This window comes from Bos javanicus, chromosome X (assembly GCF_032452875.1).
Source record: "Bos javanicus breed banteng chromosome X, ARS-OSU_banteng_1.0, whole genome shotgun sequence".
Taxonomy (NCBI): domain Eukaryota; kingdom Metazoa; phylum Chordata; class Mammalia; order Artiodactyla; family Bovidae; genus Bos; species Bos javanicus.
In genome coordinates, this window is record NC_083897.1 from 114293885 (window position 1) to 114309219 (window position 15335).

At 41.3% G+C, this 15335-nt stretch overlaps 1 protein-coding gene and 1 long non-coding RNA gene across 12 annotated transcripts in view; one reads left to right on the plus strand and one right to left on the minus strand.

Annotated features, from left to right (window-relative positions):
• DMD (dystrophin) overlaps positions 1-15335 on the plus strand; it is a 2228404-nt gene that overhangs the window by 1864967 nt on the left and 348102 nt on the right. The window lies entirely within an intron of this gene.
• On the minus strand, positions 5675-6962 carry LOC133242874 (uncharacterized). The gene is made up of 2 exons (XR_009734912.1): positions 6113-6962; positions 5675-5890 (listed from the first exon to the last, which is right to left on the minus strand). It is a non-coding gene; the product is annotated as an uncharacterized LOC133242874 (long non-coding RNA).

The window sequence follows — 15335 nt, forward strand, 5'->3', positions numbered from 1 at the left end:
TTAGTTGCAGCATGTGGGATCTAGTTCCCTGACCAGGGATCAAACCCAGGCCCCCTGCACTGGGAGCACAGAGTCATAGCCACTGGGCCACCAGGGAAGTCCCCCCACCACAATCTTGCTCAAAGAAAACCCCATGATTTTTCTTCCACAACTGCCCTGTAGTTTCATGCTTCAACTTATTACAGACTATTTGCACCTCTCCAGATACATTAAGGTTTCCTACCTCTTGCCATTTATTCCAGCTCCAAACAAAAAGCTTTCCTCTTCCCACCATTCTGCTTCTTCCTTTATGTTTCATATACCTATATCCCAATGTCTAGTTCAGGGAGCCCTTATAAAGCTACATGGTAGAGGGGTGAGGCAAGACAGGTTTTCCCCAGGGTAATATTAGAAGTTGGCCTGAAAGACTCAACTCCCCAAGAAATGATCTTAGTCTGTGGCTTTCTCATGATTGAACGTATGACCCTCTGCTTTATAGAGTCCCCCTGATTTAGACCAAATAGGGCTCGTGTGACTTGGCATATCCCGTGTTATGGGCCACAATCTGAATTGGTTGCAGATGGAGTAAAAGAAGGAGAAATAGACCCAACTTTCTCGTTCATCTTTATAACAGCTTTGGTGTGTCCATGTTACACTCCCCTTTCTATACAAGAGGAAATGCATGAGACATATTTGTCAGTGAACTTTTTCTTTACTTGAAAAATCCCAAAAATGAGAGGGAAGAGAGAGAGAGTTGGAGAAAGAAACAGATCATCCATAATCTCCCCTTCAGCATCTGTAATCTCATTCCCTACAAGTGCCTCTTTGGGTCAAGTAGAAGGTACTTCTTGCATCATAGAGGTCTCCAGCCCTGGGCCAGAGTTCACCACTTTTGGTGATGGGGTCCAGGTTGGATTTCAGCCCCCTGGTCTCCTTGGCTTGGCCACTATATAACTCCAAATGGAGACCCTGGTTTGTAGCTCATCTTTTCCTGTATCAGTAGTTTTAAAGCTTTTATTCAATCTTACCAAAATGCCCTGCAGAAGGCTACATCACCACAAAAAGGACATATTTTCCTTAAGTATTAATTTATTTCTCCCCCTTTCCCCCACTTGCTTCATTTTTATGAGAACTCCCTTTGATTGGTGCCAAAAATTTGAACGTTACATTCTTGTTAGTGCATTAGAGACCCTTCAGAAATTAGCATATGCTCCACCATAAAATAAAGTAATAGAGCCAGAGAATCTAGATATGGAATCTGAAGGATATAAGCAGGTTTCTCTTCTTTCACTTAGGAATTGACCTCAGCTTTCTATAGGAAACAGTGTTGATAAAGCAGTTTGAGAATAGCTGTTGATCTGAAGGCTTCGTGTCTAATTCTCTTGAATGTTCATTATTTAATAAAACTGTATTGAGGGATTGCCATGTACTAGGGACAGGCATGCCCTGGTGAAAAATAAACATAGAATTGCCTTAATGAAAGTTAGGGTCTTATGAATGGAGAGACCATGAATTAATAAATAGGCAAATAAATACGTACTTACCAATTGCCGTCAATGTCTAGAAGGAAGTAGAGTTCTGAGACTGAGAAAAATCGGGATGGGGGAGCCTGTCTTTAGATAGGGTAACGAAGGGCGGGCTGTCTTTCAAGGTCACAGGAACTGAGATCTGAAATAGCTGAATAGAAGCCAGCTAGGCAGAGGACAATGGCATCCCACTCCAGTACTCTTGCCTGGAAAATCCCATGGATGGAGGAGCCTGGTAGGCTGCAGTCCATGGGGTCGCTAAAAGTAGGACATGACCAAGCGACTTCACTTTCACTTTTCACTTTCATGCATTGGAGAAGGAAATGGCAACCCACTCCAGTGTTCTTGCCTGGAGAATCCCAGGGACGGGGGGCCTGGTGGGCTGCCGTCTATGGGGTCGCACAGGATCGGACACTACTGAAGCGACTAAGCAGCAGCAGCAGCAGCAGGCAGAGGGCAGAGCTTCCCGGGTGGTTCAGTGGTAATGAATCTGCCTGCAGTGCAGGAGACCCGGGTTCAGTCCTTGGGTTGGGAAGATCCCCTGCAGGAGGGCATGGTAACCCACTCCAGCATTCTTACCTGGAGAATCCCATGGACAGAGATGCCTGGTGGGCTACAGTCCATGGGGTCGCAAAGAGTCAGACACGACTGAAGCAACTGAGCACACACAAGCATCCAGGCCGAGAGCAAATGGAAAACTCCAGGCTGAGGAAAGAGAATTCATGAAGGGTGTAAGTCAAGAATAAGCTTGGTGAGTTCTATGGATGCCGTAGCATCTTTTAAGTTATTGTGAAAAGTGTCAAATTCTCATATCCACCGTGAACCTAATGAATTAACAATGCCAGAGTGGGAGCCTGCTATCCCTGTGTTAACAAGCCTGCCATGTGATTATGATGCTTGCTGTTGTTCGAGAAGCTCTACCTTAGACAGATATTTTAAGCTGTGAAGGGGAAGGGGAGAACAAGACAGCATCTCTATGCCAGGACAATGCAAGTGGTAAATGTGGGCACAGATCAGGAGCAGTTTTGGCTGGCAGAAATGTTGGCAAATTAAAAACACCTGTTCAATGTAAAACTTAATCTAAAATAATGCCTGCATTTGAATATCAGTGTCCTCATGGATGGTGTTTTTGATGGCTTATGGATTATTACTTATTTTAAAATAAGTAAATAGATTTCATTCACTGACATTTTGCTTGATGTTTTGTTATATATAATTAAAATTGTCAGACAAAAAATGTTGGCATTCCTTCTGTTTCCTTAGCAGCCGAAGAATGTGGCCTGCTTCAATGATTTATTTATACTCATTAGAGACCTTTTTATTTTAATTGTGCGTATTTTGCATTTAGCCTCTGTAAAGCACTCATGAACTACCTTTTTTGTTTGTTTTAATTGTGTCATTAGAAAGCTATGGAAAGCTTGAAATGTTTTTGTTTGGTTTTGGTTTGTTTGCTTCATTTTTCTATTAGAAAGAAATAATTAGCATCCAGAGTTAGGATTATAGGAACTAGTTTCTGAGGAAATTAACTCAAATGTATACCACTTGTTCTTATAGGCAGAAGTCTTTCCTTTGTGATCAATTCCGTTCTGTTCCTCATTTCCCATTAATATTTGTGAGGACAAAATGAACATACATATAAAAGAAAGAAGACAGACACTGTTAGTGTGATTAAGCTATAATTCAGCCTTTGAGAGTATTGGAGTTATAAGTTTCATAGTGAAGCTGTGTCCTGAAAGATGAAGAATTATGATGGCTGCAAATGAAGAAATGTTTTTTTAAAAAAAGAATTTCATGTTTGGGTGCACACTCTTTTCCAGTAATACAAAGAGAAACTAGAGATCATTTTTCAGAACAACATGATTCTGTATGGGCAAAAAATGGAACAGTCATTTACTATTCTTCTGGGGGGAAACCATAGTTAAAATATAACTGATAATTGCTCAGAAAATAAAAGCACCAGATTTTTTCATCCCTACAAACTTCATATTGTTTCCCTAAAATCGTTTTCTTTTTTTTTTTTTTAATTTAACTACCCCAAGTCATCCTGATTATGCTATATCTAGCTCATTAGTTCTGAGTCTGTTTCATTCTTTATGTCCTTATTCACTTTGCTCATCCAAAGTGATCATGTCCAAATATGAACACGTACAAGAATTGCCCTGAAAATGGAAAGCAAGGAAGACAATGAAAAAAAAAAAAAACAGCATAATGCTTTGCCCTTGGGCTGCCACAATAAAAATTGATGCTGGAATGCAATGCAGTTGAATCTCTATTAAAAAGAATACATATTTCAGTGGCATACTTTACTGTCAAGAATGTCTCTACCAGAGGCAAAAGTGATCCTAATAGCAGAGGGAAGTCTCCTTCAGTCTGCAGACTAGACTAGCCCCTGTGTCTCAGCTCCACATAGTCCCTTCGTATTTGGCAGAACTTACAGAAAGGGTGATATGTCTCAGTTTTGTTGAAAATTGATGGAATAGCTAGTGGTGTTAGTAATGAGAATTCAAATCAGCAGTCTCTTGCCAAAGCAAAAAAGTATCTCCTGCCCAAAGTCCAAGGGTAAAAGGAGGTTGGGCAACTGGATGAAGTTAGTCTATGTAGTTGTTGTTGAGTCGCTCAGTCATGTCTGACTCTCTGTGACCCCCATGGACTTCAGCATGCCAGGCTTCCCTGTCCTTCACCAGCTCCCAGAGTTTGCTCAAACTCCTGTCCGTTGCGTCAGTGATGCCGTCCAACCATCTCATCTTCTGTCGCTCCCTTCTTCTCCTGCCTTCAATCTTTCCCAGTACTGAGGTCTTTTCCAATGAGTTTGCTCTTCGCATCAGGTCGCCAAAGTCTATGTGAAAGTGAAAGTAGCTCAGTCGTGTCCAACTCTTTGCAACCACATGGACTATACAGTCCATGGAATTCTCCAGGCCGGAATACTGGAGTGGATAGCCTTTCCCTTCTCAAGGGGATCTTCCCAACCCAGGGATCGAACCCAGATTTCCTGCATTGCAGGTAGATTCTTTACTAGCTGAGCCACAAGGGAAGCCCAAGAATACTGGAGTGGGCAGCCTATTCATTCTTCAGCAGATCTTCCCAACCCAGGAATCAAACCAGAGTCTGCTGCATTGCAGGAGGATTGTTTACCAACTGAGCTATCAGGGAAGCCCTTACTAGTGTTTTTTTTTTTTTTTTTTAAGAAATAGAATGGTGGCTTTTATTCTCAGGTAGTGGAGAGGGGAACACAGTATGCTCCTGCCTCAAGAACTGTGTCCCTAATGCAGGTATTCACAGTCAGGAGCAGTCAGGAGTCAGTGATGAGGAAACAAAGGTGATAGGATCTTGATTTCTTCCTCTTGCATCATTTCAAAGACAGTCATAAACTGGCATCAGTAACCCAGTAACTGCGTCTGGCAGTCTGGTGGCTCTGAGGCCTTCTTTCTGACATGTAACTACAAGGGGAAGGCTGTTGTAAAGGTAAATATCAGATAGAGGATGTATTTAGCATAGAGTCAAGTGAAGTGTAGCTCCTGCAGAGTTAGGGGGCAGAAAAGCAAAATTAGTTACAGACATTCGGAATCAGGAGCAGTTAAAGTAAAATAAACTAGGAATGTTCAGGCCTGCTCACTGTTCTTCTTTATGTTCTTTGCTCTCAGAGAAGTGAAAAAGAAAAACTCATTCCTCTTTTTTCCTTTTCACTGCAACAATTCCCCCGTCAGTTTATTCCCTCCTAACAATGGAGGCAGAGAAGGCAATGACAACCCACTCCAGTACTCCTGCCTGGAAAATCCCAGGGGTGGAGGAGCCTGGTAGGCCACAGTCCATGGGGTCGCTAAGAGTCAGACACAACGGAGCGACTTCACTTTCACTTTTCACTTTCATGCATTGGAGAAGGAAATGGCAACCCACTCTGGTGTTCTTGCCTGGAGAATCCCAGGGATGGGGGAGCCTGGTGGGCTGCGATCTATGGGGTCGCACAGAGTCGGACATGACTGAGGGGACTTAGCAGCAGCAGCAGCAACAGTGGAGGAAAGGAAATACATCATTCTTGTCTGGCTGAGGACAAACCAGTTTTGCTCCGTTTGAAAATCACCAGCTATTCAGCCCAGGGACCATCTATCTCTTACTTCAAATTTTCCTTGAGATGTGAACCCCAAGAAATCTTTATTGGGGTGATGAGGGACAGATGGTCAGTCTTCTGTAACTTCTTTAATGCTGACACAGGACTCATAGACCCTACCTAGTTAGGGTCATGGAGCTCTCACCCTGTTCTATTAAGGGGCCCAAGGTGACTTTTGTGGTTATTCCCGCTGGATCTGTTTGGAGGAGTGGCTGTAATCTCTTTGGGGGCATGGGTTTTCTTTGCACATCAGCTTTATCTTGATGTGAATCTGTGTCATCTGATAAAGGTCCTGTCCAGGTTGGAGATAGTCCTTTGATTATGTCTTTTTCAGAATGTATAATCCTCTGGTTGCAGGTCACAAGGCATCTTAGGTAACTGGGGCCTGTAATCCTGCATTCTCAGTTTCCTCTAGGTTCACCATGGGGAGTGGTTGGAGTGGCTGTAGTCGAATGAAGGCCAGGTGGCAGGCATTCCCCTTTCTCAGGGCCCGCTGACTCACACTGAAGGGCTGCAATCGTTCATTCCATGTCTCAGGTCTTTCCTTCTTGGTCATGAATGACCGTTGTCCTCCTGGAATTTAGCCTCCAGGTCCTGCTTTGGAGTCATTTATAAGAGATTCACCGCTGCCTCCTCCTCCTCCCACCTGCCGCAACTACCGCCCTCTACTCTCTACCCCACCCAGCTTCGTGTCGGAGGCGCCATCAGGCACCGCCGACTTTACATACTGGGCCAGATTTGCCACCGCCCGCAGAGCCCCTCTAGTGTATTTTTAATTGAAGACAACCTCTGCAGAGAAGGTGAGAATTTGCTACTTAGTGGTACTTGTTAGGATGGGTCCAACCACATTCCCCCCAGGTATTTAAGAGGCTCCAGGCCTTTCTACTTCTGGGCAAAGCAGGATATGGTCCTTGGCTCTTCAGGTTCCAGTGGTGGTTATTCACTCCCATCAGGATGATAAACCCATCCAGAAATGCAAAAGCTGAAAAACACAGCCAGGCTGTACCTACCCCTAACTCTGAGTGACCGGATTCCATGAGGCCTTCCCTAAGCCACATGTTGGAGTCTCAACACCAGGACCAAAGACCTGGATCTGGAGGTCATGATTTCCATTTCCTCCCCCTCAGCTACTAAACCAGCATGAAGAGTCCTGGGACTTCTGCTAACACTCTTTGCAGGCTCTTTCTTAGGACTTTTGGTTCACAAACAGTTTGTTCAGTAAGGTTTCATTGTAGAGGGAAAGGCAGCTGGCCCCTACTTTGCTTCTTAGATAGTATTTTTGATGTAAATTTCTCTGCCCAGTGTATGTAGCCCTAGAATGATATTTCATTGTCAGATCATTCTATTCTTGAATTCCTGGTGAGATAAGACCTCTATGAAGCAGTAGGTTAAGATTTCAGGAATAGTGTTTAATATCATTAAGAAGGGAAGTGTTTCATTCTCAGGAGTACCATTAATATATAAAGAGAACAGTGTGTGTGTGTGTGTGTGTGTGTGTAACTGTGATATGTATATCATATCACAATTTATAAATTCTTAAATAGAATTATAATTAATTATATAAAAATAAATTATATAAGAAATTATAGAATTTATGTAATATAATTAAATAGAATTATAAACTCTAATTCTAGCATTTCAGTCTCCTCTCCTTCTTGCCTGCTTATACATTTCATCTAACTGCTGCCTTTCTTGGATGGTCTTGATGTCCACCATTAAGCCCTCTACATTCTCTCCATCTACAAGCCTCATCTTGCTTCACTTCCCTCCAAATCCCCTTTAGTTGCATTTTGCAGTCACATTCCTGCTAAAATTTAAACTCTCATATCCCTAAGTGTTTGTGCCACAACCATCTGACAAAACCCCAAACCTGGATCAACTGTTTCTTCCACATTTGCCTGGAATGCTGTTGGAGAAAGAGAAAACTGGGCAGATGGGTTCTGCTAAAAAGTTGTTGTCTTCTGCCTCAAGTGAGCCCTCAACACTGTCTGGCAACCTCCCTACATTTATTTGTTCACCTCCCTCTTGTATTCTCTCGCACAACTAATTCCAATGTTCCCACTTACCCTTCACTCATGTTTTCATTCAATGAATGTTCATTGCACACTGATTATATACCAGGTCAGTTGCTTCCTACTTCACAGAAGAAATAGAGGTCCCCAAAGTCAAAGTACCTCAACTTACCTTTTTCATTGCTCCAAATTGACCTTCTATGCCTTCCAAAATAGTCCATAACTATTAAGTCATTAAAAAAATTACTCCCTCAAAAATGTTCTCTAGTTAGAAGACAATGCCTTTGTTTTGTTGCAAAGTGGTTGTCTACTGAGCTGCTAAATCTATATTTGAACAAATCTTTACATAAAGATAAGCAAAGTTCTGACAAGCAATTAAATGTCATAAAAAAGAAAAAACTTGGCATATCAAACTTATATATCATTCTAAATCAGTACGTTTATATCTATAATCAGACAGCATTTAATGAAGTGAAAATTCTGCCTGCATGAAACTAGTCACAATAAAATTAGACTTGGTTTGCTCTTTCATGGCGAGCATATTCCAGATGTTTAAATGTTTCAAAGAAAACCCAGAGTATAATGGCTTCCTTGAATGTTTTCTCAGTTACTGCTTCCAAACTAGAATATGATCTAATGAAATTCTGGTGGTACTGAAATAGCACATCATATTGTTCAGAGTAGACTGTACTTTTTTGGGTGTTTTGTGTTTAGTGTTTAATAATGTAAACATGAATGTCTATGTATATTAATAATAACAATATTAAAAGTGCTAATATTTGAAATATAATCAAATTCTATGTTATTTAAATGAATTGTGCCTGTATTGACTCTTTTTTTTTTTTTAATTTATTTGGCAGTGTCGAGTCTTAGTTGGGTCATGTGGGATCTTTGTTGCAGCGTGTGAACTCTCAGGTTATGGCCCAGGGTGTGCAGCCTCATTCGTTGTGGTGCACAGGCTTAGGGATAGAACCTGTGTCCCCTGCATTGCATGCTGGAGTCTTAACCACTGGGCCATCAGGGAAGTCCCCTGTGTTCACTCTATGCATAACATGTCCTGTGACTCAGTGTTTAGGGGGCCATGCTTCCTGTTATGTACATGTCTAGGCATTGGCAGCTAACATCAGTGAGCCGTCCTCAGGTGGTATGGAGCTGCCACTAGAAGCCAGGTCACGTGTTAAAGTGAAGACTGTCTTAGACACTCTCATGCCTTCTTTTTCTCGTCTTCTTTTCTACCATCATCTGTCTCCTTTCCTTCATTGTCATGTGCTCAGCACCCTCACCATGACTTCTAGCTGGCTGAAGTTTGTCATTCTGATCAAGCCTACCATGATTATCTTCCCAAAGTGAACCTTTGCACCAAATTACCTCTTTAGCAACAAACGTCCCCCTAATCAAAGCTTCCATTTATCTTAACAAAGACTTAGGCATTCATATTAAACAGAACATATGGCTTTTTCCCTTTAATAATAATAGTGTAGCAGTAGCAGTGGTAGTAAAGTCGTAGTAGTCAACATTTAAAATAGATGCTCTCTATTCCAATTCAGTTAGGACCTGGAGTTCAACAGTTAATTGAAAAAGTCAGTAAAAATTTTATTTTGTGTAAAATAGTCACTAATATTTTAATGCTGTGTGAAGGAATTTTACTTCGAGTGTAGGTTCCCTGATTAGGGTTTGCCATGAATTACACTGATACTACAGACTTTGATTTCCGGTGCAGGTTTCCTTAATGCAGACAGAATCCACTGGGAAACATGGGAAGCATTCTGAGTACTTTAGAATCCTTCTAACCTTTTCATATGGGTTTCCTAATCTCTTACAGTTGCCTAGTTGGCACCCAATTCAGTAATACTTCTTTTTCTTTTTTAAAGCAAATTTCCAGAATATTTAACCTTATTTTTTATAGGAATAATAACTTACTTTCTTTTTAGGATTCTAGTTCTTTGGTTTAGGAAATCTTTCATTAAACTATGTAACTGCGATACTAATTGGCAAAAGCAGGTTTGAGAATATACACACATTGACAAGTCAACTAATGAGGGCTGATCGCCATACTTATGACACATACTTCGTAACATTTTACTTAGTGACCGTTAGCAGCCCCAGTCAGTATGTTTCTCAGACAATAAAAACTCTGGCTAATCTGATGAGTCTTAAATGGAGATCAGTTAAGGGAACTTCTGCTACAACTGGATGATACAAGCAGAAGAAACAAAAAAGAAGCCACGATCCCATGACTCTGTGTGTGTGAGTGAGGGGACAGGGGTTTTGGGGAGAGAAGGAAAGTAGAGGGGAAAGGAGAGAGTGTGTTGTGATTAATTATGAATATTGAAACTTATTTTTTAAAATCTCCTTCGTCCTCCAGAATACTAATGCAGGATTAAAAATCTGTGTCCACAGCAGGGGAAAGAGAGAGTGGGATGAATTGGGAAAGTAGCATTGACATATATACACTACCATGCATAAAATAGCTAGTGGGAAGCTGCTATACAGCGCAGGGAGCTCAGCTCAGCACTCTGTGATGACCTGGAGGAGTGGGATGTGGGGACGAAAGGGAGGCTCAGGAAGGAGGGGATATATGTATACTTATAGCTGATTCACGTTGTTCTACAGCAGAAACTAACACAACATTTTAAAGCAATTATCTTTCAATTAAAAGAAAATCTGTGTTCAGGACTTTGAGGAAGAAAGTGAAAATCAAAATACACTAATAGATACCCTTGGCCATGTGCATCATGTAATCTAAGGGGAGCTGAAATCTAGATATGACCGAAGTGAGATGGATGCTGAACTCAGGGACCAAGAGCCACACTAAGGCAGTGGTGAGTGTATGGGGTTAATCTGCACTGTTGTCAGATTCTGCCTGGCTTTCCTGCCATCTGTGCAATGATTCCTCTTTATGGTTCCCACTCAAGTGATATTTACTTGTGGTTACTAGAAATGCATGTTATTATCCAGAAGACAATGGCTCCATTTTTATTAACATTGTCTTTGTCCAGGTTTCCCCACTGACATTTAAGAAATCTGATTTCTAACCTTTCTATTACGCCAAGCAAAGTGATTGTGAATCACTTCTTTTTAGAGATATGAATTCATATTCATGGAGTTTAACTGCCTCTCTCCATGGGCATTTATTGTGATCCTTTTATGTATGTATTTATGAGAAAATAGAATAATATTTGCTATCAATTCCTATAACAACTTTCTTCATTTCAGAATGATTTGTATGATATTCCACTGATGTGAAATTAAATAAAGATGAAAATATCAGATATAATTTTTGTATCTACATGGTCAGTCAAACAGATTTCTGTCCACTTCTCTTTGTATTTTTTTTATATATAATTCACATACCATAAAATTCATAGTTTTAAAATGTGTGATTTGGTGGTATATACTATATTCAAAAAGCCATGCCACCATCACCACTGTCTTAACTCCAGAATGCTTTTGTCATTCCCAGAAGGAACCCCATGATTCTTTAATATAATATTTTTAATGGCCGCTTTTCAAAAACTGTAAGTTCAACAGAGTGATGTGTCAAAATATCATATTATCTATGAACTATTTAAGGGTCTTAGGCTCCATACAATGCCACATTTTAGTGAAGAGATAGTAACTTGGATTTGGATAATCCCATTCTTATTTAGAATGTACACACTGGTTCCTTCCATTTGGAGTCAGAAGGAACTCAAAGGTTTTAGATGAAGTCCATGTAAACAGTGCTTTTATCAACATTCAGTTCAGTGCAGACGCTCAGTCGTGTCTGACTCTTTGCAATCCCATGAACCGCAACACACCAGGCCTCCCTGTCCATCACCAAACTCATGTCCATTGAGTCGGTGATGCCATCCAACCATCTCATCCTCTGGCGTCCCCTTCTCCTCCTGCCCTCAATCTTTCCCAGCATCAGGGTCTTTTCAAATGAGTCAACTCTTCGCATGATGTGGCCAAAGTATTGGAGTTTCAGCTTCAACGTCAGTCCTTCCAATCAACACCTAGGACTGATCTCCTTTAGGATGGACTGGTTGGATCTCCTTGCAGTCCAAGGGACTCTCAAGAGTCTTCTTCAACACAACAGTTGAAAAGCATCAATTTTTCGGTGCTCAGCTTTCTTTATAGTCCAACTCTCACACCCGTACATGACTACTGGAAAAACCATATCCTTGACTAGACAGACCTTTGTTGACAAAGAAATGTCTCTGCTTTTTAATATGCTGTCTAGGTTGGTCATAACTTTCCTTCCAAGAAGTAAGCGTCTTTCAATTTCATGGCTGCAGTCACCATCTGCAGAGATTTTGGTGCCCCCCAAAATAAACTCAGCCATTGTTTCCTCATCTATTTGCAATGAAGTGATGGGACCAGGTGCCATGATCTTAGTTTTCTGAATGTTGAGCTTTAAGCCAACTTTTTCACTCTCCTCCTTCACTTTCGTCAAGAGGCGCTTTAGTTCTTCTTCACTTTCTGCCATAAGGGTGATGTTATCTGCATATCTGAGGTTATTGATATTTCTCCTGGCAATCTTGATTCCAGCTTGTGCTTCATCCAACCCAGTGTTTCTCATGATGTACTGCATATAAATTAAAAAAGCAGGGTGACAATATACAGCCTTGACATACTCCTTTTCCTATTTGGAACCAGTCTGTTGTTCCATGTCCAGTTCTAACTGTTGCTTCCTGACCTGCATACAAATTTCTCAAGAAGCAGGTCAGGTGGTCTGGTATTCCCATCTCTTTCAGAATTTTTCACAGTTGATTGTGATCCACACAGTCAAAGGCTTTGGCATAGTCAAGAAAGCAGAAATAGATGTTTTCTGGAAATTTCTTGCTTTTCCAATGATCCAGTGGATGTTGGCAATTTGGTCTCTGGTTCCTCTGCCTTTTCTAAAACCAGCTTGAACATCTGGAAGTTCATGGTTCACATATTGCTGAAGCCTGGCTTGGAGAATTTTGAGCATTATTTTACTAGCGTGTGAGATGAGTGCAATTGTGTGGTAGTTTGAGCATTCTTTGGCATTGCCTTTCTTTGGGATTGGAATGAAAACTGACCTTTTCCAGTCCTGTGGCCACTGCTGAGTTTTCCAAATTTGCTGGCATATTGAGTGCAGCCCTTTCAAAGCATCATCTTTTAGAATTTGAAATAACTCAACTGGAATTCCATCACCTCCACTACCTTTGTTCGTAGTGATGCTTCCTAAGGCCCACTTGACTTCACATTCCAGGATGTCTGGCTCTAGGTGAGTGATCACACCATCGTGATTATCTGGGTCGTGAAGATCTTTTTTGTACAGTTCTTCTGTGTATTCTTGCCATCTCTTCTTAATATCTTCTGCTTCTGTTAGGTCCATACCATTTCTGTCCTTTATTGAACCCATCTTTGCATGAAATGTTCCCTTGGTATCTCTAATTTTCTTGAAGAGATCTAGTCTTTCCCATTCTATTGTTTTCCTCTATTTCTTTGCATTGATCGCCGAGGAAGGCTTTCTTATCTCTCCTTGCTATTCTTTGGAACTCTGCATTCAAATGGGTATATCGTTCCTTTTCTATTTTGCTTTTCACTTCTCTTCTTTTCACAACTATTTGTAAGGCCTCCTCAGACAGCCATTTTGCTTTTTTTCATTTCTTTTTCTTGGGGATGGTCTTGATTCCTGTCTCCTGTACAATGTCACAAACCTCTGTCCATAGTTCATCAGGCACTCAGTCTATCAGATCTAGTCCCTTAAATCTATTTCTCACTTCCACTGTATAATCATAAGGGATTTGATTTATGTCATACCTGAATGGTCTAGTGGTTTTCCCCACTTTTTTTCAATTTAAGTCTGAATTTAGCAATAAGGAGTTCATGATCTGAGCCACAGTTGGCTCCCGGTCTTGTTTTTGCTGACTGTATAGAGCTTTTCCATCTTTGGCTGCAAAGAATATAATCAGTCTGATTTCAGTGTTGACCATCTGGTGATGTCCATCTGTAGAGCCTTCTCTTGTGTTGCTGGAAGCGGGTATTTGCTATGGCCAGTGCATTCTCTTGGCAAAACTCTGTTAGCCTTTGCCCTGCTTCATTCTGTTCTCCAAGGCCAAATTTGCCTGTTACTCCAGGTGTTTTGGAAAAGGCAATGGCACCCCACTCCAGTACTCTTGCCTGGAAAATCCCATGGACGGAGGAGCCTGGTGGGCTGCAGTCCATGGGGTCGCTAAGAGTCGGACGCGACTAAGCAACTTCATTTGCACTTTTCACTTTTCACTTTCATGCATTGGAGAAGGAAATGGCAACCCACTCCAGTGTTCTTGCCTGAAGAATCCCAGGGATGGGGGAGCCTGGTGGGCTGCCGTCTATGGGGTTACACAGAGTCTGAAACGACTGAAGTGACTTAGCTAGGTGTTTCTTGACTTCCTACTTTTGCATTCCAGTCTCTTATAATGAGAAGGACATCTTTTTTGGGTGTTAGTTCTAAAAGGACTTGTAGGTCTTCATAGAACCATTCAACTTCAGCTTCTTCAGCATTACTGGTTGGGGCATAAACTTGGATTACCATGATATTGAATGGTTTGCCTTGGAAATGAACAGAGATCATTCTGTCATTTTTGAGATTGCATCCAAGTACTGCATTTCAGACTCTTCTGTTGACTATGATGGCTACCCCATTTCTTCTAAGGGATTTCTCCCCACAGTAGTAGATATAATGGTCATCTGAATTAAATTCACGCATTCTAGTCCATCTTAGTTCGCTGATTCCTAGAATGTCGATGTTCACTCTTGCCATCTCCTGTTTGACCACTTCCAATTTGCCTTGATTCATGGGCTTAACATTCCAGGTTCCTATGCAATATTGCTCTTTACAGCATCAGACCTTGCTTCTATCACCAGTCACATCCACACCTGGGTGTTGTTTTTACTTTGGTTCCTCCCTTCATTCTTTCTGAAGTTATTTCTCTACTGATCTCCAGTAGCATATTGAACCAGAAAAATAACACCTGCACAGATCAAGCAAATCATAGCAGCACATATAGCCAAGTAAGTGATGCTGTCCTTGTACACAGAGATTCCGTTACACAAACTATTCTCCTAAGTGAGGGAATTCATCTTTAGAAATTGCTCGTTAGAACATTGGGACCTCATGCATCACGTTAAAGATCCATAAATGTCCTCTCAATGGAGAAGAGAATATTCATGATCATATCAACCCAGTATTTGCATAGGCTGCTTCTGATCAACAGATTGTCATGATGCATGGCATCATGGAATCCTGCTCCGGTGCTCCAGAGACAGCTGAGAAGCCTCATGGGAGCCTTCTTCAGTCATTGCTACAAGGACCAAAATACTAGGAGATCAGGAACTCAGCCTTAGAATTTGACAAAATACCCTCATCTCTAATTGAAACAATTTATTTATGTAGTTGGTACAAAGTATGCATGTAATATTTCATGACTGAGTACATCTTTTACCGTTAAAAAAAAAAAAGCCCCCACTTTTGGTTGTGAGATGAGTAGAATTCAGAATCTAGCAGTGTTGTATTCTTCCCATTACTTTGCCAATGCAGAATTTCTTCAGAAAGGGATCTAAATATAATTGTTAAGAATGTGCACTCTACTACTACTAAGTCACTTCAATCATGTCCGACTCTGTGCGACCCCATAGACAGCAGCCCACCAGGTTCCCCCGTCCCTGGGATTCTCCAGGCAAGAACACTGGAGTGGGTTGCCATTTCCTTCTCCAATG